The 27,875-nt window shown below is 44.0% G+C and overlaps 1 protein-coding gene and 1 long non-coding RNA gene across 2 annotated transcripts in view; one reads left to right on the top strand and one right to left on the bottom strand.

Moving 5' to 3' along the window:
* Positions 1–27,875, top strand: part of TENM4 (teneurin transmembrane protein 4) — a 2,614,134-nt gene that overhangs the window by 1,666,467 nt on the left and 919,792 nt on the right. The gene's annotated exons all lie outside the window — the stretch shown is intronic.
* Positions 7,706–26,861, bottom strand: LOC116666395. The gene is made up of 4 exons (XR_004323221.1): positions 26,799–26,861; positions 20,309–20,313; positions 15,206–15,212; positions 7,706–7,716 (listed from the first exon to the last, which is right to left on the bottom strand). It is a non-coding gene; the product is annotated as an uncharacterized LOC116666395 (long non-coding RNA).

The raw sequence follows: 27,875 nt of genomic DNA, 5'->3' as shown, positions 1-27,875 counted from the left end.
GGGGCTGTGGTTACCCTGAACTCTGCTACTTTGTTCTTCTGGTTGGAAAGACGGGAGGTTTTGTATCATAGGTTTACCCACTCAGCATACCATCAGCTTGGCTTGTCTTCAGGTTAAAAGCCATACAAATGAACAACACACCCCACACTACACCCTTCTTCCAAATCTTTGTTGCCCTCCAGAATCTGCTGTTATCCTGTCACTTTCCGATGCCCACACATCGTCGTTTTGTTTTTCATTTTGTATCTAGTCCGCCGCTGACCGATGTTGTCTGAGGAAGGACAGGATCTGGCAGGAGTTTACGTGCCTATACTGAAGGCAGGAACCTCACAGACCTTGTGAATATTAAATGAGACCATGAAAGGAAACGCTTGGTACGTTTCTGGCACATGGCAAGTGATCAGTGAATGAGAGCTATTGTTATTTATTAGGAGGGCAGCTAACAGAGTGGTTGTTCTTGTTAAAGCTTTGGCTTAAAGCCAGACTCTCAATGGCCCTAAGGGTTCAGGGACTGCAAGTCTCCAGATCCCTTAGGAGATAATCCCTTAGGAGCAAGGCAGGGAGTTGGGGTCATGGCCAAAATTGCTTTTCAAGGCTGTTTTCACCTTTTTCCAGGAACTAGTGCTCATTGGGACACTGAGGCAACCAGAAATTTTTTCCAAAAGCACTAAGACAACACCTGGGCTTGGCAGGCACTCAAGACTAGACTCCAGGCCAACTACTATGACATGAGCTGCATCAGGGCAAAGATTTTTGTCTGTTTTATGAATGTCTGCATTGCCCAGTGTCCAGTCCAGTGCCTGGAACAGAGCAGGCACTCCAAAAACATTGCTGGAGTGAATGGATGAAAATCCAGACAGCAAGACTTGCTTGAACGTCTACTGGGTGAATTTGAAAGTGCTCTTCTGAACGAAGATGTGCTCAGAGAAGAGAGCTGCCCCTGTGGGTAGGACACACCACCAGCGGCGGCAAAGAAGACTCTCAAAGGGCAGATGAACCCCTTCCCCACAGAGCCTCCCTCCATCAGCTCAGCTAAGGGAGGCGTCTTCCATCTCAGCCTGTCCAAGGGCCGCAAAGCATTAAGACGGAACCAGTGATCTGGGCACAATCTCTAGTTGAGGTTTCAGCCACATATTGAAGTAGTTTTTGATCATTTGGGGTTTGGCACCACCAAAACACAGACTCTGCCAAACCTCCACTTTCTTTCATGTTTCAGCTTTAACACCCTTAAAGCGATCTTGATCCTGTTGATTCTTCTTCATTTTCACTTCTGTCATCAGAACATTCACTTTAAACATACCACTGGCCAGTAAGGAATCATCATTGGTCAGGGCAGTGAGTCAGCTCGGGACTCTGAGGAGAGAGTAGAATCTGGACTCTTCGCCCCACCATGCACTGATCCCCGTGTCACTTTCCTGTCCCCTCCGTCTGTCCCAGCTCCAAAATCCTTGCACTCAGCCAGCAGCATTCTCTATTTTTTAAAGGAAACTAATTTTGAAAGAAACTGCATACATTTTTTGGAAAGATATCAGGGGAATTCAGATTCATAGGGTTCAATCTAAGGGAAATATTACCACCCAGAGATGAGCACGGTGAACATGAACCCTTCTTTTCCATAGTGTTTCTCTGCCATATATTTTATGCAACTGAGATGACAATATACTTTTTTACCATTTCCCTTAAGATAAAGGGAAATTTCATGTCATTAAATATTATTCATCTGTACAATTATGATGCCTACACTCATCCATTCAATCAAGAAATTTTTATTGAGCATCTGCCAGATGTCTCGTAGAGAAGACAGAAGCCCTGGTCTCAGGGAGCTCACAGTGTCTTGGAGGAGACGTAGGGCAAGTGAATCACTTTACATGCTGTGAGTGTGGTGAGAGGGACTGAGGCTGGGTGAGAGGCTAGCGTGCTGTTTCAGGGGAGGTCTGTTTGAGGAGATGACAGTTAAGCACAGTCTGACTGAAGTGAGGTTCTATAATACTCCATGAAGTGAATGAGCAATAATAACTCACAGAACCACACACCTGATGTTAAACGTTTAGTTGTAGAAAATATTTCAGGATCAAAGTGTCCCTGCTGAACACTTTGAGGTCAGCAAGCACTTTGAGCTGAGTACTACTGGAAACTAAAGCTGCCAGAATGAACAAACAGGGCTAAACAGAGGAGAAAATGATGCAGGAAGGGAGCAGTTCCTCGGAGTTGTCTGAGATGCTGTCTCCTGGATTGTAGTTCTCAGTAAGGTCCCCAAATAAAAATGAAACCCACTGCTAGAAAGAATTGGAAGGAAGGAAGGAAGGAAGGAAGGAAGGAAGGAAGGAAGGAAGGAAGGAAGGAAGGAAGGAAGGAAGGAAGAAGGAAAGAAAGAAACAAACGAATGAGAAAGGAGGAAGTTACAGGAAACTGGAGCAATACAAAGAGGGGAGAAGTAGATGCATATGCACGTGTATTCATACATGTGTGATGAGATGGTACCTGTATCCTTAGGTAACACCTCATCAGAGAATGAAGAGAAGATGCTTTTATGAAAAAGCATCAGTATCAGTGGAAATTCCTATTTTATTGGCCAATATAGGACTGAATGTAAAGGAATAGGGCTTTCTTACAACAGCCTAACATTTATCTTTGGAAAGTGTTCTGTTTTCCCCAATATTGCCCTTTTGGCAGCCACTGGCTAGCCAGAAGCAATTACTCCAAAGTCCTGTAGGACTTTATCTGTGCCAAGTACAGTGCTTGGTAATTAGAGGAGTTAAAAAAAAAAAAAACTAAACTATTTCCTGAATGAATATGCACCTTAAGAAAGAGACTTAATATAGCCTATCCCATATTATGGTTACATACATCACTTTCCCCTGAGATGCTGTCAGCTCCCTAAGAAACAGTCCTTCATATTCTAAATTTCTAGTATTTGGTGGAGGACAGAAGATCGTGTGTTAAAGGAGACAGGAAGGAAGGAGACAGAAGTAAGATGCGGTGAAGGCAGGGGAAGCAGTTCAACAAAGACCATTGCAACAAGGACCAGGAATTCCAGCAGAACCAAAAAAGGAAAGGAAAAGACAAGACAAAAAGTTGAAGGAGGATGGAGGAGAATGAGCAGGAGAGGTGAAGCAGGGACAACCACAGCCTCAGTGGACAAACGTTAATCTTGAGCCATCCTCCGGTCCATCTTGTCCACCATTGCGAGGCCAGCCATGTGACTTGGCAAGTCTGAATTGGATCCAGAGAAAAAGCCAAGGTCTCTCTGGTTCTAGTGCAAAAGATGTAAGAATTATTAAAATCACGATAAAAAAGCAACAACTCTGCCACCACAATTTCCACTCTTTATTGAGTACCTATTATGGGTTTTTCCATTTTTATCTTCTTTAATTCTCACCACAGGATGGAGCATGGTTATTCTTCATTTCAAAGTGAGGAAAATAAGGCACAGAGAAGTTAAGGAACAAGCCCAGAGTCACAGAGCAAAAAGCTGCAAGGTCAAACCCCTGTCAGTTTCAATATGAAGCCCCTGCTATAAACTGACCCTTGTTATTGTCTCTCTGTAGAACAGCTTGTGCCTGTCAAGTGCTCTTAATCCCTTCCTTGCAATCAGAAGCTGTCTTAGGTGGCCACAGTCTCCCTGAGGCCCCGAAGCGGCAGAAATCAGAAGGCGTATCTGATCAGCTTCATTTCCTTCCTAGCTCACACGGTCCAGGGAGCAGGCTGGGTTGCAACTCGAGGTTCATTTCTGCTCATGGCTGTGGAACCCCCAGCCTCCTTGTTTGCTGACAGCCCACCCTTTCCTCTCTTCTGTGCCAACCGTCGCTGTGCAGTAACGTGCCCTCACACCTGGCACTCCACGTTCAGTGCGTGTTCGCGTACGCCTGAAGGGGATACTAGGTGTGTGATTTAAAACAGCTAGTTAGACTACACAGAATTTGTTAGTGCTTATTGGTAAACCACTTCTGCTATTTTGTATCAGTTTCTCCTTTAGCCTTCTTACTAAATCCTAGAGATCCAATTCCATGGCGAGCCTAGAGCTTGAGCTTCTCATTTAAACTGTCCTGGGTTTGAATAATGGCTTTGTAGCTTCTTTGCTGTGTGATGCTAGGCTAGTTAACCTCTCTGTGCCTTCTTTTCTTTTTTCAATTGTTCAGTTGAGATATAATTGACCTGTAGCATTATGTTAGCTTCAAGTATACAACATTATGACTCAGTATATTCATACATTGCTAAACGATCATCACAGTAAGTCCAGTTAACATCCATCATCATTCATAGTTACAATTTTTTTTTCCCGTAGTGAAAACTTCCAAGATCTACTATCTTAGCAACTTTTAATTATACAATACAGTATTATTAACTGTAGTCACCATGCTGTACATTGCATCCCCAGGACTTATATGTCTTATAATTGTAAGTTTGTACCTTTTGATCACATTCTTACCTATTGCCCAACCCCTATTGCCTCTGGCAACCACCAATCTGTTGTTCTCTGTATCTATAAGTTTGGTGCTTTTTAAAAAATTCCACATGTAAATGAGATCACATGGTTTTTATCTTTCTCTTTCTGAGTTATTTAGCATAATACCCTCAAGGACCATCCATGCTATTGCTAATGGCAAGATTTCATTCTTTTTGTGGCTGAATAATATTCCATTGTGTGTGTATGTATATATCTCACAGTTTCTGTATCCAATCATCCATCAGTGGACACTTAGGTTGTTTCCCTATCATGGCTATTATAAATAATGCTGCAACAAATGTGGAGTTCTAGGTACCTTTTTAAGCCAGTGTTTTTATTTCCTTCAGATAAATACCCAGAGTAGAATTGCTAGATTATATGGTAATTCTATTTTTAAATTTTTGAAGAGCCTCCATATTGTTTTCATAGTGCCTGCATCAATTTCCATTCCAACCCAGCAGAGCAGAAGGGTTCTCTTTTCTCCACATCATTGCCAACATTTATTTCTTGTCCTTTTGATGATAGCCATTCTGACAGGTGTGAGGTGACATCTCATTGTGGTTTTGATTTACATTTCCCTGCTGATTAATGACACTGAACACCTTTTCATGTGTCTGTTGGCCATCTGTATGTCTTCTCTGGAAAAAATATCTATTCAGTTTCTCTGCCCAGTTTTTAATTGGATTGTTTGTTTTTTGCTATTGGGTTATATGAGTTCTTTATCTATTTTGGAAAGTAACCCCTCTGGGCCTTATTTTCCTTATTTCAAAGTGGAAGATAATCATGCCCCATCCTATGGTGAGAATTCGATGAGATGAAAATGATAAAACCCATAACAGATCCTCAACCAGTGGTGGGCATTGTGGCGGTAGTAGCTGTTGCTGTTTTTGTTGTTACTTTTAAAATTCTGTGTCTTTTCACAGGAACCAGTAAGGCCTTGGCTTTTTCTTTCTGACATATAATTATCATTTCCTTAATAAGCTTCCACCATCATTTTATTTATTCTTCAAAATAACTCTGGAAGGAGTTGTGAAGAAGACGTCAGCTCTTGATTTGGGGAGAGACAGGTGGCCTTTGGGCCAGGCTGCGAAGGAAAGTTTTGATTTCATGTTGGGGCAAAGCAAGAAGAATTGCTGGATAAGAGGGTGGATGCTCTGGGTCTCCCTTCAAAGCCTCCACAAGTCCTGCCAGGAATAAAGTTTGAATGTTGATCTCCGTCCTGGGAGATCCAGCACACTTGTGGAGGAATGCCCTTAGAAAGACGGTGTATTCTACCACATTATAAAGTTCATACAAAGGGACCAGCTAGTGATGGCAGTGGAGTTTTGGGACCATTAAGATTGGTCTGAATAAGGTGACTTGGGGTTTGCAGGGTGCATTAGTCATGTTTGGGGTGGAAGCACCATTAGTCACAAGCTACAGCTGTATATCTCTACAGGACTTACCCATCGTTCTCCTAATGGAACTTCACCTGGGAATCAGCAACTTTTTTATAGTCCAATCCATCTTCCTCTTAGGCATGCTGTATATCACACACACACACACGCACACGCACGGGATCCGCGAGATCAGGCCTCAGCATCAAGCAGCTTCTTAATACTTGCCTGTTTCTGATAGCCCCAACTGAACTTGTGTGCCTTCCTTCCCAATGAATGGGAGGGTCCAGTGAAAACGCCATATATTTCTAAGTTAGATCAAACCCTGAGCAGGTCAACCAAACTTTGCTCTGGCTTGTAGTCTGATTTCTGCCTATGAGAGCTTAATTCATTTGCAAGTGTATATTAAGGGTGATGGGTGGCAACTCACAAAGGCATGCTAGGGGAGTGCCTCTCCCCAAATGTTTGTTTTAAGTTAAATCACCCACGTTTATTTATCTGAAGGTTTTTTTATCTTTTATGCTAGAAAACATAGAAATTTTTTTGGCCACACATGGCAAAGCAATAGCAGACATTTGTGCATCCTTTGGGTTCATAAACCTGATGGTTAGTGGTTTTATATGAAATGAAGATGGGAGAGTCGAATAAAATAAGCCTTGTATTGAGAACATGAGAGTATACGTGAGCAAAAATCTTAGAATCAGCTGAATGATGTTTGGCAGTAATAATGATTAATATAGTTATTTTATTTTTAATCTAATTTTACCCATGGCATAAAATTGAAAAATTGAATGAAGGTGGAATAAAATGAAACGTAGCTGTCTCTCTCCTTACCCACTTTCCAAACCCCACACACTGCCCAGGGAAAGCCATTTTTAATTGTTTCATTTTCAGATCTTTGGCCATTACCATCATAATGCTGAATAATATCTTTATCTTTTTGTTTTTTGATTCACACACTGCAGACTGTATCTTGAGCTCGTTTCTTTAGAAGAAGACCTTGATACCCTTGTATTGCTTCCCTCCTGTCCTCCCAGCCTCCTGGAGGTTTTATTATTATGACTATACTTTCCTGCTCAGTTTTTCTACTGGTGACCCTTATAACTGCAAACACTAACCTTCACACTCTGTTTCTTTAACCCTCACTGTAGGTGATATCAGGTGGTTTCCTGCTCTGTGAGATGAGAAAACCAGCTACTCTCTACCTTCCTCCAACTTTCCTTCTGACTTTAATCAGCCATGCCATTATTTTTCTTTTGTCAAGGTTTTAGGGTTGCCAGATAAAATTCAGGACACCCAGTTAAATTTGAAGTTTGGGCACATAATGAAAACCTTTCAGTGTAACTGAGTCCCAAATATTGCGTGGGACATAGGCATATCAAGGAAATATGTGTTGCCTATTTAAAATTCCACTTTAACTGAACACCCTAAATTTAAATCTGGAAACTCTCCATTTCCATTCTCTTCTGAAAATCACAGTGACTTCTTATTTTATCTTCAGATCAGTTTAAAAAGCTTAACACCGTCTCATTTCACTTTGTTGCTTTCAGCTCCATGATAAAGAGCTGAGCTCAGGGCGTAGAATCCCTGAAGACGGACTATGTCTTGCATATGGTTTAGTTGATTTCTGTCATTTTATCGAAGAAAAATCTCAGATCCTAAGGGGATAAAGAGTTAACACAAGCCCAAAACGAAAGTTGGAGGTAGATCTTTAATTCTCCTTTTCCTCTTTCCTGCCATTTCCTTTTTCACCCCAAATCGGATTTTTCGGCCTGCTTCGTTGTGTTAAAGACTCTGAGTCAGGGTCTTTACTGTGCAGAAAGGGAGGCGACGTCAACAACCTGCATGCATTTCTCATCTTACAGGGATGGATCCACTGTCCTCAGTCGTGTGCTAATGCAGAAGGCTTTAGAGCTGGACAGACTAGAGTTCAAATCCTAAATTCACACTTACTGCTCTGTGACCTTGGGCAAATCCCTTAAACTCTCTGAACCCCGGCTCCGTAAAGCCTGCTTTGCAGTTGTTATTAAGATGAACTAAGACGATGTATGTGGTACCCTGAGCATCGTACATGATGAAGCAAGACAGCAGCGCCACAAATGAGAGCAGCACTTCTTAATGATAGGATGAGTCCAGCCACTCACCCCTGCTCTGCACCCACCTAGGCATGAGAGAGACAGTCGCACCGTGGAAAGTTAGCACACAGCTTTTTCAGGGCGCCTTTGACTAGACGCTCACCCTCACTCAGCATTTCCTTGCTTCTGATGTCTTTATGCATTTTTTCCCTCAAGTATGTGCACTTTGGATTCCAGTAAGGGGCTGGAGTACTTAACACATCTTAGTTTTGTCTCTTAAGATTTTGTTTAAGAAACTCATTCATCCTTGGCCTTTTCCCTGTTTTTTTTTACTCTGAATACGTGCTGGGGCATCTGAGGGGAGGCATGGGAACCAGTCTTGGGCAGGGATACAGGCTGTTCTGCTGGATGAAACTGGAGCGAGGGAGGGCTCAGAGCCTCTCTCTGGGTGGTTGCAGCAGCCGCCTGACTTTGCCTTCTGTCTCTGAGCTCCTGGTCCAGTCCTCCACAGTCCCGTACTGCTCCCAGAGAGACGTGTCCACGGAGCAGATCCTACCAGACCGCCTCTCTGCTTAAATCAGCCACAACCCAAGTCCCACTGCAGAAGGTCAGGTACCCTGACCTAGCATTCAGATGGCCCCAAAGTGCCCTCAGATTTCACCTCTCCCCCCTGATTTACTCCAACCACATCATCATCCTTCTCCGAGAGTCTCATCCTCATGCTTTCTCTGCCCAGAAAGCCCTCATTTCCCCTCCCCATGGGGCAAGCCTCTCTAAGTGCTTTATGCCCTGTTTAAATATCACATCTTCTGGGGCACTGTCTCCACATCTACCACTGGCAGGATTACTAAATCCCTTTTCTACAGCTTTCTGCTCATACAGTCAGATACTCAGATAGCCTTTGAGCTATCTATCATCAAGTGGACATCAGGATCATTAAAAGTCACTCAGGGCCAAAAAAATGGGCATTCAGGTATTCTTTTGGATCAAAATATCATCAGCTTATTTCTTTTACAGGTACTCAGACCTGTTCCTTCCCCTGCACACAGATTACAGTATATCTCAACAAAACCCAGTCTTCCATCTCTGCAGCTACCCTCCCTATCCCCGTCCAGGGTGAACCAGGCACCCTGCTCTGTGCATCCACTGCCAATTCTGAATTCTCATCCTGCCCAAGCTTTAGTTGCCAGGTACAATGCAAACCTCTTTCATAAATTTCACTTACCACTTTAAAAATCTTATCTTCTTTACACCCTTGCATTGCCTACTAGGCTGGGAAGAACTCAAGATCAAGGATTGAATTTAAATGTATTTGTTAATCCAATAAATGCCTAGCAGAATCTTAGGGGCACAGTATATATTCAGAAGCCTCGCTGAGTGAGTGAGTGAGTGAGTGAATGAATGTTGAATGAAAGAATACGTAAAGGTTATGGAAGGTCTGACCGAACAGCCAGTACATCAGAGTGACATGCCACACAAGCCAAAGTCAACAGTTAAATGTCCCCAAGCAAAAGAAGCAAGAACACTGTTTCATGTCATAATAAGTAGGGCATGTCAGAACTATAATCTGTCTTTTCTACTAAAAGAAATTTTTTAAATAAAGAGTTACCAAAGCTGTCCGTCAGAAAGGTGACCCTCCCAATAGGTAATGAGAACACAGTGGCACAGTCAAGGCATCAGCCCAGGGTACCAGGTGCCAGAAGGACCAGAGGCTCCTTGGTGACCAGCACTGGGTGGTGACCAATAGGCAGCATGACTCTGTGGACAAAGTAGCTGTGGATGGTGGGGCTGGGTGAAGCCTGATGCTCATACACAGGCTTATGCTGGGGGACCTGACACAGCCCACAAGGCCTGGCTTGGCCTTGAGGGTTTCTTGGTTTACAAATGGAAGTTGAGGACTGTTGGTTGCCCAGTCATCAGTTGCCCAGGGACATTGACAAAGCTCTGGTTTTTGAGCACCTGCTGTATCTATCATTTTATGTCATCCTTGCAATCACTGCTCCCCATGGATAAGTCTTATTTGTCCCACTTCACAAATGAATGGATGACCCAAAGGACTCAATGCTCATCACCCACGTTATCTAAACACGCAGTATGCATCTGATGGTGCCCGAGAGCTGAGAGCCGGAGCACAGTGTCTTGGACATGCTCTTCACCAGCTGAGTGATCCAAGCTCTCTGAGCCTCAGTTTGTCCACCTGTAAAGTAAGATGGCATTAATAATACTTAAAGACAGGTGCTTTTGAAAATCCAATGAAATAATCGATTTGGAAGCTCTTCATAAATGAGTGGATGCTTTCCGTGTTATCAGCTGCACAGCTCAGCATGCACATTTTGGAACCTGCACAACTGAAAGAGATCAGTCATGCACAGGAAAACGTCTGGTGCATAATGACAATTATTTATTCACTAGAGTTTCCCAGCCTTGCCACTGTTGACATTTTGAGACAGGTAATTCCTTATTACAGATAATTCCTTATTCCTTATTAGCAGCATCTGTGACATCTACCCACTAGGTGCCGGTAGTATCTGCTGCCTCCAGTCCTACAGTCAGGATGTTGCTTTGGACACTGCAAATGTCCGCTGGGCAGCAAAACCACCCTTAGTTGAGAACTACCAGCCTAAGTATTCATCAGGTGTCAGATTGGGCTAATAATTTTATATGTATATCCATTCGAAACTCATGACACTCTTAAGAGTCAGTATTCAGTAAGAAGCACTATTCTCATTTGATAGGTGAAATGAAATTTCAGATGTTGTAATTAACGTATCCAAGTTCATGCAAAAGATGGGGAGTGCAGATCTGGGCCAGGGCTCTCGGACTGTAAAGTCTGTGACCTTCATTCCGCTCTCCTGAGAAGGATGAAAGCCCAGCATGGGTGGCTTTGGGTGAGCCGACAGACAAAAGAGCTGCCAAGTGTTAACTGGCCAGACCCCTCCAGGGCAAATAAATTTCACTGCTCCCGACAATAGGGCTTATTCTTACTCTGACTCCTTGTTCCTCCCGTGATCAGACTTCAGCTCATTATGATGATGGTATTTATAGCCTTGACCTTTAGATATCATGGTCTTCTGGACCCCAGAAACTATGGAAAGAGTTTCAGAACCAGCAAATGGGACTCCAGCCCTCTTGTGTATAAAGCCCAGTTTTTTACCACCACAGATGGCTCTTGTCTGTTTAACATTTAACTTTTTAGCAACCAGGACTTTTCTACTTTATGTGGCGTTGTCATTCAATTGACAGGAATGAACACTGAGAACATGGAGATGCTGTCCCCTCCCTCACCTGTGCTGAGAATGACACTGAGGACAGGGTAAGATGGCTCAGTGACAGCTGCAGAGAGGCGATCTGGTCTCGTTGCCTTCATACAACTGAGTCAAGGACAGCACATGTTAAGCTGTCCAAAAAGTAAACTGTGGCCTCAGTTGGACACATTTTAGACCAAAACATGCCCACTGTGTTCAGTTGTGCAAGAGAAGAGCCAGGTTGAAGATTCTGTACAAAATCAGAGGACTGTACGTCAACTGTGATGTCTGAAAAATAAGTTAGCGACTGTTCAGTGACTTTTAGCTTCTAAGAGATGTCCTTCATCTACAAGTTTTAGGGTTGACGTTCTCAAGCTCCAGCTTTTATACCCATTTTCAAGGACAGATGTGTGGATGTATATATATATGTGGAAATAGGGGATGCCTTTGTCTGCAGCAGCCTCACATCACATCTGGTTTAAAAGTCAGAAATGTCAAGTCTCATATTCCCTTGGCTTCCTCAGTCAGCCAGTCTCCCTCTCCCTCTCTCCTCCTGTCTGACCTAAAAAGTGATCAGCCAGCAGAGGACTCGGGGAGAGCTCCTGTGCTGGCATGAAGAATGCGTGTGTCGTGAAATGGCATCTGTCTGGTAGACTCCCACTCTGCCCGCAGCCCTGCAGAGACGTTACATCTGGCAGGAGGAGGGAGGCTCGGTGACGGTGGTATTGACGATGGACAGAAATAGTCTGGGTCCTGTAGAGATGAACAGAGGGGATGGAGAGGGAGCCAAAGAGACGGTGCCGCGGGCTCTGCCTGAGAGAAACACGCACTTTACAGACCCGGACATGGACAGTGTGACTCCAGGCTTTGGGAGGCCCTCTTGTTTTGGAAGAAAAGAACATTCAAGCAGGGTGGCCTGCCGGTGCCAGGGCCTCTCTTCAGTCAATGGCTCTCTGTTCGTTAGCCGTGGCCTACTTCTCTTTGTTGGTCAGACTGAATTTAATTGGCTGCCCCTCCGCTCCTCCTACACCACCTCTTTTGGGAAGCCTGCAAAGAGGTGAAACGAGTTCACCAAGGAAGTGACTCGTTTTACTGGAAAGCAGAGCCCCTGACTTGTTGAAATGCCATCAGGAGGGACCCCCGTTCTCTTTCCCAGACCCCCTCCTCATGGCCCACACTGGTCCTCTTACTTTGAAGATGCATTTCAGCTCAGCAGTCCCTGTCTGTACACAGAGGGAGGTGGGGACAAATATTGGCTCAAGGGATTAGACCCACAAGAGAAGGAAAGAGTCCTCTTGCTGCCAGCCTTAGAGGGCCTCGTCTGAACGAATCTGCCAGCAGGATGAGGTAAATCTTGTACTCAGTCAAGGGAGACAACAGTCTAGGTCTTTGTCATGCCAGAGAGAAAGCAGCTCTCCGTCCCCGTGTCACTCTCTGTTGAGTGAGCTTGAGTAAGTGGTGGCAAGAGGTTGCTGAGTGGTGGGCGGAGTGCTGACTGTCCCGCTGCTGATGCTAAAGAGCTGAACGCAGAACGCAGCGGGAATACAGAGAGGAAAACGTCCTTTCTGTTCGTGAAATTGACTAAGCGTAGTCTGGGACCAGACCCTGTGCTGGTGCTGAGCACCTAACAGCAACGGCGCCTTCTCCCTGCCCCAGAGGAGCCCACATTCTACCCTAAGAACCAGGGATAGAATGCAAGGGAAGGAGAGAAGGACCAGAGCATGTGCCTTTATTCATTCAACAAATACGAAATGAGTACCTCCCTGGGCCAGGCACTAATGTGTACCCCAGGGATACAGGAATGAGCAGTCCAGTGACAGCTAGAATTTACTCTGCATCTGGCACTTACCTGGGGTTTAAATGGTCCCTATAACACGCCTGTGAGCTCATTATTATTATTAGCCCCATTTGATATATGAGGAAAGTGAGGAAACAGGATTCAGTAACTTACCCACACTAATAAGTGGTTGAGTTGGAATTTGAACTTAAACCACCTGGGCCCAAAGCTTAAAGAAAGGAGTGATGTGGAGGGGTGGGATGTTAGATTAGGACATCTCGGGAGAGCATATTTGAGCTGAAAACCTGAACAACCAGAATGAGGCAGCTGCTGGCCATGGACAAGATCTGTGCTGGGAATTTGAAACCTTGCCTCTCTTATTCCCGCCACGACCCAAGCAGGGAGGTCCTAGCGCCCTTGTTTCCGAGGAGGAAATGGAAGCTCACATTTAGGTAAATCATACCAGAATGCATGACTTTGATGGGATAGAGCTGAGATTCGTGCCCAGATATTTCCAGCTCTAAATTCTCTGCTTCATCCACCAGTCCCGCTGTGCGGCAAAATGGAAAATGCTGCTGTAATTATATCTAGAAGATTTGAAAGCTCATGGGTGTGAATACGGGATGGGCTTCGTAGAGAAAATGTCAGTCTAACAGAGACGTATAGGATGAGTTGGCCAGTTTTATGAAAAGAGGTGAGACTGGGGTGTAGGAATTCTAGGAAGTAAATACATCACCAGCAAAGACGCAGAGCAGCTAAGCACAAGGGTATGTCTTGGAAACAGTACTCAAGCGTGGTTAGACCTGTGTGCTAGGGCTGCAATGTTGAAAGAAGAAACTGGAAGGCAAGATTGGGACAAAGTATGGCTTGCTATATTGAGTGTCATGCAGAATAAGCTTCATTAAACATTATAATAAAATCTCACTATTATGAGACCCATGGAATGCATTTCAGCTAGCATTTATTAAGCATCTCCTACATACAATAAGGCTCCCAAGTAGGAGCTCTGTTTAAAACAAATGCTTTTTGCTTTCAATTCTTCTAGCAAAACCTCTGTACTGTCTACTAATCTGCTTTCTGGACCTCAAAAGTATGCTGCACACGGCCTCACTCAGCCATCGTTTTCTGGGTGAGGATTCTGCCTTGGGGGTCACCAGCTTGAGGGTCCATTTTCATTTCAGAGTCTGTGGGTCCAGGACGAGAGAAGATGGGAATGAAAATCTGTATTGACCTCAGAGCAGTCTTTGGAAGTTGCTTTTCTGAAAAGGATTTTCCATCAGCTCATTTTATTCTGCTTTGCTTTTTACTCGGGAAAAGAGCAAAAAGATGAAGCAAGTGCCGAGAGCATAGCCTGTAAACAGCAGACTCTCCGGTCAGCTAGATTCCGATCAACCCCGCTTGTACTGTGTCTGTCTGTGGGCAGTGGCTGAGCGTCTCAAGAGACTTGTGCTTAGTCTCAGCCTCAGTTTCCTCACCTACACAAAAGGGATAACAGAGGCTACGTCATAAAAATAAGCAGGGTGATGGATGTAACATACTGGCACAGATAGTAGACACATAAGTGCTCAGCACGCGTTGGAACGAGTTACGATTATCCCTAATAATACTTCTGCCAATTATCACTTTTGAAGTGTGAGGAAGAGAAGTTGGAAGGCAGATGTGCTCACTGGGGAATAAAGATTCCCCTCATCAGAGGCAAATGACCTGGACCACATCTCAAGCCCCTGTCCGAGCCCATACACACAAGGATCCCATTTCTTTCTCAAACTGCACTGAGAGGGAAGGATTGTTAGCCTACCTCAAAGATGAGCCCCGAGAGGCTTAGGAAATTAAAGAGAAACGGAGGAGAGGTTTTGTTTGACACTTGGTTCACACACGATATATTCAGCTGCTTAGCTGGCAAATTTTTGTGAGTGATTATCTTCTTTCACGCGCTGAGCTCGGCTACGCTTTGTATACAGTTAAGGAAACTAACATGGAGTTCCCAGTCATGGAACGCACAACCTAGTGACGTGCTTACCAAGAGATAATATGGGTGGGGCTCGTTTAGAATGGGGAGGGAACTCAGGGGGACAGGGAATCCAGGCACATGAAATAAAATGCTTGAAGGCCATGAAACAGTAAAGAATTTAGTATTTTATTGCAAAGTACAAAGAGGCAAGTGGGTGAAGTCAAGTGCACGAGAGACGGAGTGACAGCAACGTGAGGATGAGAACAAAGGGAGTGGCCAGTTCCTATTAGCTTCCTAAGAAAGGGGGCTGATGTAGTAGACTTGCTTGTGGAACCTCTTCCCTACCTTTTTGGATGCTGCTGGATGTGAGGGTCAGGTCTGGGGACTAAGTGGATGAAAGAGGCCATCTCAATCAGGACTATATTCTGTTCTCATTCACAGAATATCAAATGTACAGTATTTAAGCACATCATAAAACCAGATTTAAAATGGTATAACCAGAGGTTTGGAGATGGAAGGATGCAAGAATTGTCAAGGTCAGAATTCTCCTTAATTTCTTAGCCTCTCCCTCATATTCACCATATGGCTGTTGTAGTCCCACCGTCACGTCCGCATTCAAGTCACGATTAAGCAGGGATAACACGAGATTGTAACAGCTGCATCTGTGTCAGTTTATCAGGAGAACAAACACTTTCTCAGATACGTCCACAAAAGATGCATCCACTTACGCTTATGTGACGCGGCCCCACATGAGTCACATGGATACTTCTAACTGCAAGGGAGTCTGGGAAAGTGATTGTTTGGCTTTGAAACTTCGATAGTATAAAGTAGCAAGGGAGAAGGGGTTAGAAATAGCTTCTGATTGGTCAGTTGTCAACCATAAATACTATAACAGTAAAAGAATTTCCTTTACCTAATCAATCATGTACATTATATGCTAGTAAGAAAAAACCAATCAAAACAATAGACAGATGAACAAAAGACTTGAGCAGGTATGTCACAGAGAAGGAAACACAAATGTCCAATGAACATTCGAGGGTAAGGAAATGCAAATTGAAACCATAGTGAGATATATGTGGGCAATACCAAATGGGAAATGTTTAATATTACTGAAATATAAAAGAATGGAGACTTCTCTGTACTGGTAATGGAGTATAACTTCTTTAGAAAACTACAATCTAGTCTATTTCTGGTATGTTCCCTTGAAAAATCCCTACCATATATATGTGTACCAGGTAACAAATATAAACATTATTTTCTTGACAGCATTTTTAATAGCAAAACAAACAAAAAACCCAAACAATCCAAATGTCCATCAACAGGAGAATAAAGTAAGCATATTCACACAATTGAATATTATACAGCAATGAAAAAATTTTAAATGTAGTTATGCATAATAATTCAGTGAAATTTAGAAATGTATAATTAAATGCATTTAATTAAATAATAATTAAATACATTAAATAATAATCTCAAGAAAAAAAGTAGAAAGCCACTACTACAAGATTCATAATTAAAATAAGAAATTAAATTAAAAATTTATAAGCAAATTAGAATAAAATATTGTTTAGGGATACATCCAGAAGCAATTTATAAATAATTTTTAAAGCAAGAGAATTATAAACAAGAAATTAGCAAGTTACCACATGGGGAATTGGAAAGAAGCATGCAGGTAGTTTCAACATAATGGTGATATTTGATTCTCCAAGTAGGATGGTAGCTTTATAACTTACATATACCTTACAGTCCTTTATATGTGTCTAATATTATGCAATAAAAATTTTTAAGATAAAGCAAGTTGTCAGAGAATATGGATAATATGAAACAATTTAAAGTTTCTGAGTAGTAGAGACAGAGATACATGCGAGCATATAAAATTCGGCATGTAGATTAATGGTAGTTTATATATTTTTCTTTTGAGGCTTTCTGTATTTTCCAGATTCTACAACAGATATGTATTATTTCAGTAGCAGAAAATATAGGAAAAAATTATTACCGAAAAATGTTAAAGCATTGTTGTTTAATTCATTGGTTCTAAAAGTTGACAAGTCCCATTCACTTGTCACTGACTTTCTTGCATTGGGCTTTGACAAAAATCCCTGAAAGTTAAAACATTGCTTTTAATCTGTTTAGCAGCTCCAAAACATGTTGTTCAGTAGCTTTAATTCTCCTCCAATTCTGTCTCATCCATCAGAGGAAGGAAGTTCCTAAAATATTTGTGAGTGATGAGAATAGATGAGGATGAATGGAAATGGGAGCAAATAATGTTTGGTCTGCTTCAAAAAAAAAAAAACTTATTACCTGTACACACTGTAAATTTTTTTCAGGCTCTTCTCATAGTGTGTGGTCTTATATTTATGTCATGGAGGCTGTCTGTGGAGAAAGAATTACATTAGAAAACTAGAAAACATGTTCACTGGCTTTTGCTGGCTATTTCGTACATCCATGTTCGTAACTATGGTTAGCAGAGCCCTTTCCATCTGCAGGTGACAGAAAATGGCCCATTCCCGCTCTCTGCACCAGACCCACAGCCTTCAGAGTCAAAAACAAGGCTCAGTGATTTCCAGTTTCCCCAAGAAAAAGAGCTTCTTTCTAAAGTCAGAGTATACTGTACCCAAATAATTTCATTATCTCTGGATTGGGGAAAAAAAGTCAAAATATACAGACCAATTTCAAGAATGATTTAGGGGTCTTATATTTTATTAATTAAAACCCCATCTCCATGTATGTGAAAATAGAATTCAGGTATGAGCCAGAGATACTAACTTTTTGGCATCCAACAATCTTTGGGACCCTTGTGGATTACCAGATCCTTTGCAAGGATGCCCTAAGATATGGAACCATACACACACATTGGCATCCACTTCTCTAGTCCAAACCATTCATTCTGAGGACATGAGGCTTAGGGAAAGGCAGTGACTTGTGAAAGGCAGCCCCACTGGTCAGTGGTGCAGCTGGGATGGAAACTCAGGTTGTTGTTTTTTTTTTTTTCCCCAGTCGTTTATCCTCAAGCTATCACAGCACCTGCATAAACACTGGGGCTTCCCTTTCTGCCCCTGCAGGCACACTGAATGACTTCCTGTGTGATTTATACAAATAGCACTGCATGATTCCACTTGTATGAGGTATCTAAAGAGTCAGACTTGTCAAAGTGAAGAAGTCAGTGGTGGTGGCCAGGGGTGGGGAAGTGAGGAGTCATTGTTCCATGGGTCTAAACTTTCACTTATGCTATGTGAGCAAATTCTAGAGATTTGTTATACAACATGATGCCCACAGTTAATTACACGGTGTTCGCCCTAGCCCTTCAAAGTGTGTTAAGTCTAAGAGGTAAATCTCATGTTAAGTGTTCTTACCACAGAAAAATTAAAAAAAAAAAAATAGAAGCATAAGAAAAGTTTGGGTGGTGTTGGATGTGTCCTTGACTGTCCTGATGGTATCATGAGCATTTGTGTATGTGCAAGCTTATCAAATTATACATATTCAATACATGCAGTTGTTGGTAGATCAGTTATACCTCAATAAAACTGTTAGAAAACAAGTCTTCACTGGGAGGCATGATCTGTCTCCCATGGACTGTGGGAAACAAAATGGCGGTTATGGAAAAGAGTGCCATCACTAGTCCTTCCTTCAGCAAACATCTGTCACACACCGGAGATGGAGCTGCCTTGGCGACTGAACCTGTCTTGACGAACTAGCGGTCCAGATGGGGAGAAGAGACGTATGCAAATAGTGACAATGTGAAGTGAGACGGGATCGTTGAGAGCTGGTCCAGATTCAGTGGGAACCCAGTGGGAGGAATGAGGATCTCTTCCCTGAGACGAAGGCCAGTGGATGAAGAGACAGCTGGAAGTGGCCAGGCTCCCCTGAGGCTTCTTCCCTTCAGAGGAAACTCCTTTATTTCTTCCTCATGAACTTGGTTTCCAGAACCTCACTTGTCCTCCTCTGAAGATGGTCCAGTTTGTCTACACCTCTAGCAGGAAGTAGGTCTCTGGCCTGAGTCTGGGAACAAGAAACAGTCATCTCTCTGTTTCCAGATACACCCTTTTATCAGCGAGGAAGTGATAAATACAATTTAAAAGAGGAATCAAAATTCATAGGAAAAAGCGGCCAGTGCAGGCAGAAGGATTATGGCTTTTCCTGGCTCCTGGCATTCCTGAGCCACTTCTGGCCCCAGCCCTTTCTCCAAGGTGAGATTCCAGTCACCCCCAAGTGCGCGTTGAGTCAGGGTTCCAGGAGGAAGCTGAGGGCGTGCTCAGAACGTGATGCTTAAGGAGAGCTGAATAACGGGAGTAATTCGGAAGGCACGGGCAGAGTGAGAGATCCCACAAGGGACGGGGCAGCATCCCGGAGGGAGTTGAAAGGGGCAGTCTGCGCAGTGGTTCTCAGAGCTGGAAACCTGCGGGGGGGTGGGGGTCCCCGAGCCTCTGTCAGAGGTCCACAAGGTCAAAACCATTTTTCAATAATACAATTTTTTTTTTTTGCCTTCTTCACTCTTATTCTGTCATAGGCTTTTAATGGAGCTTTCCAGAGGCTACATGACTTGTGATGACATCTTCACTCTGATGGCTACTGGAATGTTTGTTTGTGGACTCTTGCGTTTGAGAATTTCTCAGTTTTAGTTTCTGACATGGTGAACATTGAGAAACAAAAGCTCTTTGGGGGTCCTCAGCAGTTTGTAAAAGTCTAAAGGGGTCCTGAGATCAGAACATCTGGGAACTGTTGGGTGACTGCAATTTGGAGAGAGTCTATGTGGAAGTTGGCCACCTGGCAGGCAGGGAGGGAGCCTGGGAGATAAACACCCCAAGGTCATCTTTCCCTTCCCATCTGCTGCCAGGTCCTCCCCATGAGTCAAACACAACTCAAAGCCAGAGGGCAAGGGTGGCTATTCTCTGAGGTACAGATCAGGGTAAAACAGAGTGGGTATGGAGGAGCCCAATATCCACACATTTGGATATTGGAAGAAAATTTGCAAAACGAAACAGAACGGAAACGGGAATCCTTCAAAGTGGGATCCAGAGAGAAAAGCCTTCAAACAGCTCCTGAGCTCTCTCCTTCCGTCCACTTAGCTAGCTAATGAGGGAGGTCTGAGTTTAAATCCTAACTACAATTTTCTAAATATGAGCAAGTTATTGGGTCTCTCAGGGCTCAGTTTCCTCATCTCCAGTATGGGGTAGCAATACCTTGCTTACAGTGCAGGCGCAGGACTGACCACATTAATAGGCAGTACCTAGTCTAGACCCTTCACTAGTATCCATTTCCCTTGTCCCTTCTGCACACAGTCCTGGGAGAGGTCCCAGTGACTACAGAGCACCTCAGACCTCATGAGAGACTCAGCTTTAAACCGCAAACTGGAACTCTGATCACTGTCATCTCTTTCTGAGGGGTTCCTGGCAGATTCACTCTTCAGAGTGGTTAGATGTTTGGATGGAAAGAAAACGAACTCTCGCAATAAACTGTCACACAAATGATGATTTTTTGTCTTATGGAGATTAGTCCTTTGACTCACTAGAGTTCTTAGAATCCTAAGGTTTCATTGAGACAGGAAAAAAAAAAAAAAACCCACGAATTTCGCAGGATTGCTGATTTGTATGCCTTCCCCTACGTTTCTGTCATCTTCCTGTGAAGCTCCTGACATTCTGCGCTGGTTGTGGGGAAGAGATATTTGTTAAAGCCAGAGCAGACTGAAGCTGTCTTTGCTCCACCCTGGTGGCTCTGCCCCTCTTTCTGGATGTTTCTCTTTGTGGAATCCCTCCACAGAGCTCCAGTCTCTACAGCCCTTTGATTCTTCCATGGGATGTTCAGCGTTAACACGTGTTTGAATCCTGCTGGGAGCATAAGCCCTGCTTAATAGAAATAAAGGTGTGATTAAGGAGATAATCTGTTAACTGTCAGTCACATTTCGCAAAGTTATTATCTGGCTGCAAATCTCTAAGTATTAAGGGCTTCACTTTTTTTTTTTCTCTAGGAACACTCATTGCCTGTGGCCCCAAGTGAAAGAATTTTATTTTCTTATTTTAATTAGTGACGTGCATGTCTGAGGTTCCGACCCTTTTACCTCTTCCCCAGCCCCAAGTCACATCTCTCTCTCTCTGTGTCTACACACACACACTGCTATGTGGACATAATATAAATTTAAAATTGGAAACACTTTAGTAAAGAAGCAAGCCCCACCGCCAACAAGCTCTAGGCCAAACTACAAATTTGCGTTGATAACATGCAATTATTCAATGAAAGATCAGATGGAAACTGGGCAGCCAATTTATCATTTACGTTGATGGATGGGATAAGGAGCTGCAGGACCATTGTCGAAATGCAAATGATTTTTAACTCCAACCGCTCAGGGAAAATGAGATTGATTGCCAAGTTGGTTTTTCCTCCCATTATTCAAATGGATAAATAGATGACAGATAGGAGGGCTGGGGGTGGAGCGTGGCCTGGTGGAGACTGCGACAGGAGCTGCTGCTTTCTCCTCACAGAAGGCGTTTAGCAAGGGAATCTCTCTTATTCTGAGAAGCAGGTTGAACAAAGACTTGGGCTGCCCTACCATATCTTGGTGTTTTCGTTGTTATCACTGATGAAGATGACAAGCGGTGAGGGGAGGGCAATCGCGGAGGGCAAGGGGAGCCAGACATTCCTCAGTTCATGATGCACTTGAATTCCTCAGAGCTGTGAGGCAATCTCGACTCAGAGCTCCCTTCCCCCACCATATCCCCCACCTCCTCACACACATATTCATCTCTAAAGCACCCCAAAAGTTAATAGCCAGAATTTGCACCCTCCCAACACTCACTCTCCCATGAGGTTTCTGCAAGCCTCTACAAAAACACACATCTCGTTCTCCCTAAGACTCTGCCGCAGTGAACTCCGCACTGGGCTGTGGTAAAAGGACAAGGGCTTGAGAGTTAATGATACCATCAGCTCTGACAGGGAGGGCAGGAAGAAGAGTCCGATGTGGGAGGAGGACCAGGAGCTCAGGGTTAGACGTGCTGCGTTCGAGATGCTCTGGGTCAGTCACAGGGACGTGTCACACATCACAAATCAAGGGCCTGAGGTGAGAAGTGGACTCTCTCCTGGCACTGACCACAGTTGTAGTTAATTATCTGCTCAGTGTCTGTCTTCCCTGACAAATATGAACCTGTTCACATCCATAGTCTCAGTTCCCGGCTCAATAAATAGCTGTGGGAGGGAGGGAGGGAGGGAGGGAAGGAGGAAGAGAAACAGAGCATCACACAGGCGGCAGGGACCGTCAGCTTCTACTCTGTCAGGCAGCTACTAGGCTACGAGTGTGAACTGTAAATCACCTTCTGAGATTATTTTACAAATCCGTGCCACAAAAGAAGCAAATGGAAAAAAACTGATTCGTATTAGGTACCCACTGTTTGTCAGGAAGAACAAAATCCTAGGATTTCCACCTTCATCCCCTGCTGTTTCCACTAGCTATCGTTCAGCAGTTGCTAAAGATGTCTAATCTTACTAGAATATTGTGGCCGCTCCAGCTTCACTCCTTAGCAGATACTGGTGAAAAAGTGGACTGTTCCAACTTGTTTCCTTTCTTTTACACCCCCTCCCCCAAGTTCTGATCTGAAGCTGGTATGTTTTCTGTTTGTTTTTAAATAGATTCCAGCACATACCTACATACCTTCCTTCCTCTTCCCTTTGAACAAATCCTCTCCGATTTTCTCCTAACTACACTGAGAAGCCTCTTGCATTGTTCTGATGAGTCTCTACCTGTTTGCTGGTCTAGCAGACTTTAAAATCTGAATAACTGATGACTAATAGGAGCCAGGCCGAGCTATCTCTGCCTTCGAGTCTCATGTGTTCAGAAAATTGCAAGTGGTACAGAGCAGCTTGACTTTGGAACTGTGTTTAAAATACTTGCAGGAAGGAGCATTTACCAGTGCCTACAAGGTATGAGCCACTCTGCTGGACACTTCTTAGAGCTCATTCCTGGTGTGACTGTACAATGCAGTTTGCTCCAGATGGTCCCATCTTACACGTGTTATCCTAGCATAATTCTTAGTAGGACTCTCCCCGCACAGTGTCCCCTTCTGAACGACAAATTAAATACACACACTAGCCATACCTCATGTGATAGTGCCTCTTTACCATCCTCAGAGTTGGTATGTCTGATAAATCCCATTTTCAGATGAGACAACTGAGGCTCAGTAAGGTCAAGTCACTTCCCTGAAGTCGAACAACTTGTGTGTTAGAATCCAGATTCCAATTTAGGAATGACTGATTCTAAAGCAGCCTTTCCAACACACCATGAGGAATTCAATATGAACTCAGATGAATAAGATGATAAAAGTTCTTGATTTCCAAGTGAAACATTTCTGTGTGATCATGGCCCAATAATCCTTATTCTGCAAGTAAAATGAGCCTACACAGAAGTGTTTCTCTGTTACTGATGTACACCTGGCAGGATTGCAGTCAGGGTCAGCCCTGAATAGGACTGGCAAAGGTAGGATATCTGGCTTCCCTGCCTGTCCTGACTTCTCTGCTGCTTCTCCCTCCAAACCCCTAATCCCAGGCTGCTCAATCTCCTCTCCAACAAAACCTAGGGAAACACAAGGGTCTCTCAGCACAGAGATCCGAATTCAAATTCCAAAGCCAATATTTATAGCTGTGAAAATGTGAGCAAGTGATGTGGCTTCTCTGGGCCTCAGTTTCCTCCTGTGTAAAATGAGTGACACTGTCTACTTCATAGGGTGGTGGGCAGGATTAAAGGTGAGAACGGCATAGATCGATGGAAAGGCTTTGTATGGAAAAGTTTATGCACAAGAGCACTGAAGACAGACTGCTTGTGTCTGAATCCCGATTCTGCCAGATTCATGTTCTTGGGCAAATTATTTAACATGTCTAAGCTTAAGGTTCTTCATCTGTTGCTTTTGCAAAGATTAAATGTGGTTATGCACATGAAGCACTTAGCACGTTGCCTGGTGCATAATAGTGCTAAATAAATATTTGAGGAAATAAAATAAAATAAAGATAACGTAAGAAGCACTCCTGCAAGGTCCACACATGGTAGGTACTCCACAAATACCAGTCCCTGACTCAGCAGAGATCTGCCATTCCACCTCAATTTAAGGAAACAGGATTCTCTTCCAGGGCTTCTGCTAGCACTCACATCAAACGATGAACAGAAAGATGCGTCAGATGTCGCGGGCGAGTAGGATGTGTGGGTGCTGGGGAAAGGGGTCCTTCAAGTGGTTCACCCATGAGGTTGTCTGATGTTGCAGTGCTGATGTTGGGGGTGTGGTTTGCTTGTTGGTTCCCCCCCAAAGATTATACACTCGGGGAATGCATGATCACGTCACGTCGTAGACCTCCCTAGAGTGCCGTGTGTAATGAGCCTGGATGAATCCATAGAAGTGTATCCAGTGAGGGACAAAAAAAGAATGATGTGTGATGAGCAGCTCAAGGTTGTGGAGTGTGGAAGGAGCCCAGGGAGCAGCTCAAAGCGGCCGGGCTGCTGGGAGACCGGGATAAGTCACACCTGAGGAGCACACACTTCGTACTCCACATGGCGCTGAGCGTTTCGCTTGCATTAACTCAGTTAAGCTTCCCAATAACTCAGCATGAGGGATACTCTTACTGTTCCATTCTGCACACTGTGGACTAAGGCCCAGAGGGACTGGACACTTAGCTAGCAGCGGAACGAGAATCTGAACCCGGGCTTTCTGATCACAAAGAGGGGTTGTAAACAAAGCTGATCTTGGGTGTTGGGCTCAGACTGGGGGATCCCTGTGAGCCACAGGAGAGGGCTGACTTTCATTCTGGAGACCCAGGTGGTGGAAGCCTCCCCAGGTGCTGAACCGGAGCAGGGAGAGTATAGACAATTGCATTTAACAGCAAGTGAATTTCCAAGTTGACCCACATTGTTCCTCTTTCTGGCTTTGTGGTATTGGCCAGTGCTTCTCCAGTGATTTCCAGAGATGTTGTGGAATTCTCAATGTGCTCTCCAAAGAAAGTCAATTTAAAAACACATATTTAACATTTAATATTTTGGTTTTTGTTAACATGAGTTATTAATGAACATTAATATTCTTCAGTATATAGGAAGTGAAATTAGTCTTACTTGGAAGTTTTTACACAAGTTATTCGTGAGTTATCCATTCGGTGTTTATTTACGGAGGCCCTACTATACGACGGGAAACATGCTGGGTATATGCCTTGAGACTAATAGATGGCATGATTAATAATAATAATAACAATATTCTCTGAGTGTTTGCTGCATGCCAGACACTATTCTATACACGTTACGTATATTAACTCAGTTATTCCCCATAATGCCTCTGTGACCACCATTACCCCTATCAGAAAGATGAAGAAATGGAGACAGTTGTCCCATGGAGCCCAAACGGTTTGTGCTCAGAATAGATGCTGTTTATCCCAATGATACAGAAAGATTCTCCGTACATGTTTGTGCTAGGTAGATCCTTGTTACATATTTGTTGAATGAATAGGCCAAACATTGTAAATACAGAATAATAATAACAATAATACTGAATTTGTTTAAGATTGTGCCATACACTTTACATGCACAACCTCATTTTGTTTAGAAATAATGTTTGTAAAGGACCTTTGTTTCTACTAGACCAGGTAAGACGTGAACGCCAGTCACAGACTACATAGTATTTGAAAACGTAATTAAAAAAAATAAAAGCCCGAAGTGCTTAAAACAGAAATTTAGAGAGGTTCATTCTCCATGGAGGGACAGAGACAGTTCTGGGTGAGGAGGCATAAGAGGGCACCATGGAGGATTTAGGTGCAAAGAGGTGGGCACAGAGCAGAACAGGAAGGTTAGGGAGATTCCTGTAAGGAAAAGCGCGGAAGAAGGAAAACACAGCCTACGTGGAGACTGTGGAACAGCTTCCTTTAGCTGGCGTGTCGCTTCTTAAACCACCTACTGACTTTTTCCTGCTGTGTTTCCATCACCTCTTAGATGAGTTAGGCCTACACCCAGCTACCAGTACACGGGAAACCCAAATGCAGCGCCTTCAGCGTGAGGGCTTATGTTCCTCACGTGACAAAAACTCTGGGTGAACAGAGAGCTGCTGGCACTGGTGGACACCGGCAGCTCCCCACTGTTGGGCTGGCTGACCTCTTGGCCATTCTCTTCACCTTTTCTTCACGATTATGAGTTTGCAGTCCCGGCCTCAGGCATCGTGCCTGAATTTAAGGCAGGAGTCAGAGGCAGAGGGAGGTTGGGCCAAACTGACTGGGTCTCTTCCTTGAATTACAGAAGTGAGACATTCCCAGGGTCCCCCCAGCAGACACGGGCTCATGTCTTGTTGGCCAGAACTCTGTCACATGGTCACTCCTCGCTGCAAGGAGGCTGGGAAAAAAGAGTGTTTGGCTTTTGCAGATTCGATAGGATGAGATTTAAAGAGGGAAGGGAGTCGGAATGGAAGTTGGTTCAGCCAAGCAATAGTGTCTGTCGGGCACTAATAATGCTGATAATGACAACTCCCTCTTACCTGAGTGCTTCCTCTGGGCCCATCCCTTAACGTGCATTTCTCTCAATGGATTTCATGTTCGTTATGACAGATCTGTGACAGCCAATATTGTCCCCATTTTACCAAGGTTCACCCAGCTTCTGTCATTTGCCCAAGGTCAAACAGCAGACAAGGAACAGAAGAGCAGTGGTTCCAGACCTGGTCTTAGCCAGGGTGCCCTCCTGGCCCCCTGATGGTCCCTAACTGATCACCTGTTACGTGACTGCCTTTATCTCTTGTTGATTCTGCTGATTCTCATAAAAGCCTGTGAGTGGGCAGTAATATTACCATTTGGCACCTAAAGAAACTGCATCTCAGTGAGTTGATATGACTTGCCCAAGGTCACATGCCTGTAGGTGGCTGAGCTGAGATTCAAAACCAAGCCTGCCTCATTTCAAAGCCCATGTCCTTTCCTCTGTGTTGTGCCACATTTTATCAAGATTCCATTGGGAAACTAACTAGTTTCTCCATCCAGAATACCTCCCATCTGTCCCCCCTCTCCAGTCCACAGGCACGGCCCTGGCCAGGGCCCTCATCACCATATAATGAGACTATTCTGAGTCTACTATGGAGTAGGGAAACGGAAGACACTTGTACTTCCTCCTACCAGACTTACACTCCCAAAACATAAGTCATATGGGACCCACCCCTCTGCTCCGTGGCTCCCCACTACCCAACAAAGGGAGTTTAAATTTCTTAACAAAACATGACCCTCACCAACTTTCCGACTTTGCCTCCAATTATTAGTTATCCTTTACTTTTGACTCTCCCCCTACTGTTTATTGCATGAAGCCTAATCTCACCAAGGTACAGATTTGCTTCAACTCAGTCAGTCCATATGCCAGATCAAGTGGGATGTTGGATGGAAGCCTAGTTGTAAGTGTGGAGAAGGGCCATTCAGGTGGGAAACGCAACAGAAGTGAAGGCATGGGGATGAGAGGACGAAGGGTGTTAGTCGGTGCTCTTGTTAGTGAGATGTGGCTGCAGGAAGGGATGTTCTAGAAAACCACAGTGGAAAGTTTCCCCAGTAAATGTGTTCAAATTCCAAACTGAAAGAGGGAAAAAAATCATATTCAGCTTTGCATCAGTATGTACCAATCTCAAAGGTGATTCTTTGGGTCATGGTCATTGTCTAATGATTTTGATGAATTGTTTGAGAAAATCTCTCCTCTGATTAGCATCTTACAAACAAAGTTGGCCAGCTAGAGATAGAAGAGTCAGCCTCAGCTCTCCCAGCCCCTCCCAGTGAGAGGAGGAGTCCAGCGTGGGCATAATGGAAAGTCTTGAGCATCAGAACAAACATGGATGGGCACTCTGGCTGTGTGTGGCCTCACTCCATCTCTTCAGGCCACAAGGTCCTCATCTGTCAATAGCAGGTAACTGAGCCTATGTCTCAGTGTTGTCCTGAGGCCTTGAGAAGTCCAAGGGAATAAGAGTGGGAAGATCAGTGTGCAAACTCCCCCAGCTCTTAGCACTCCGAAGCCACGTGGTTTCCTTGGAGAAACT

Source organism: Camelus ferus, chromosome 10, assembly GCF_009834535.1.
Source record: "Camelus ferus isolate YT-003-E chromosome 10, BCGSAC_Cfer_1.0, whole genome shotgun sequence".
NCBI lineage: Eukaryota > Metazoa > Chordata > Mammalia > Artiodactyla > Camelidae > Camelus > Camelus ferus.
The sequence above is the reverse complement of the archived record's forward strand: the minus strand, read 5'-3'. Positions and strand labels throughout refer to the sequence as shown.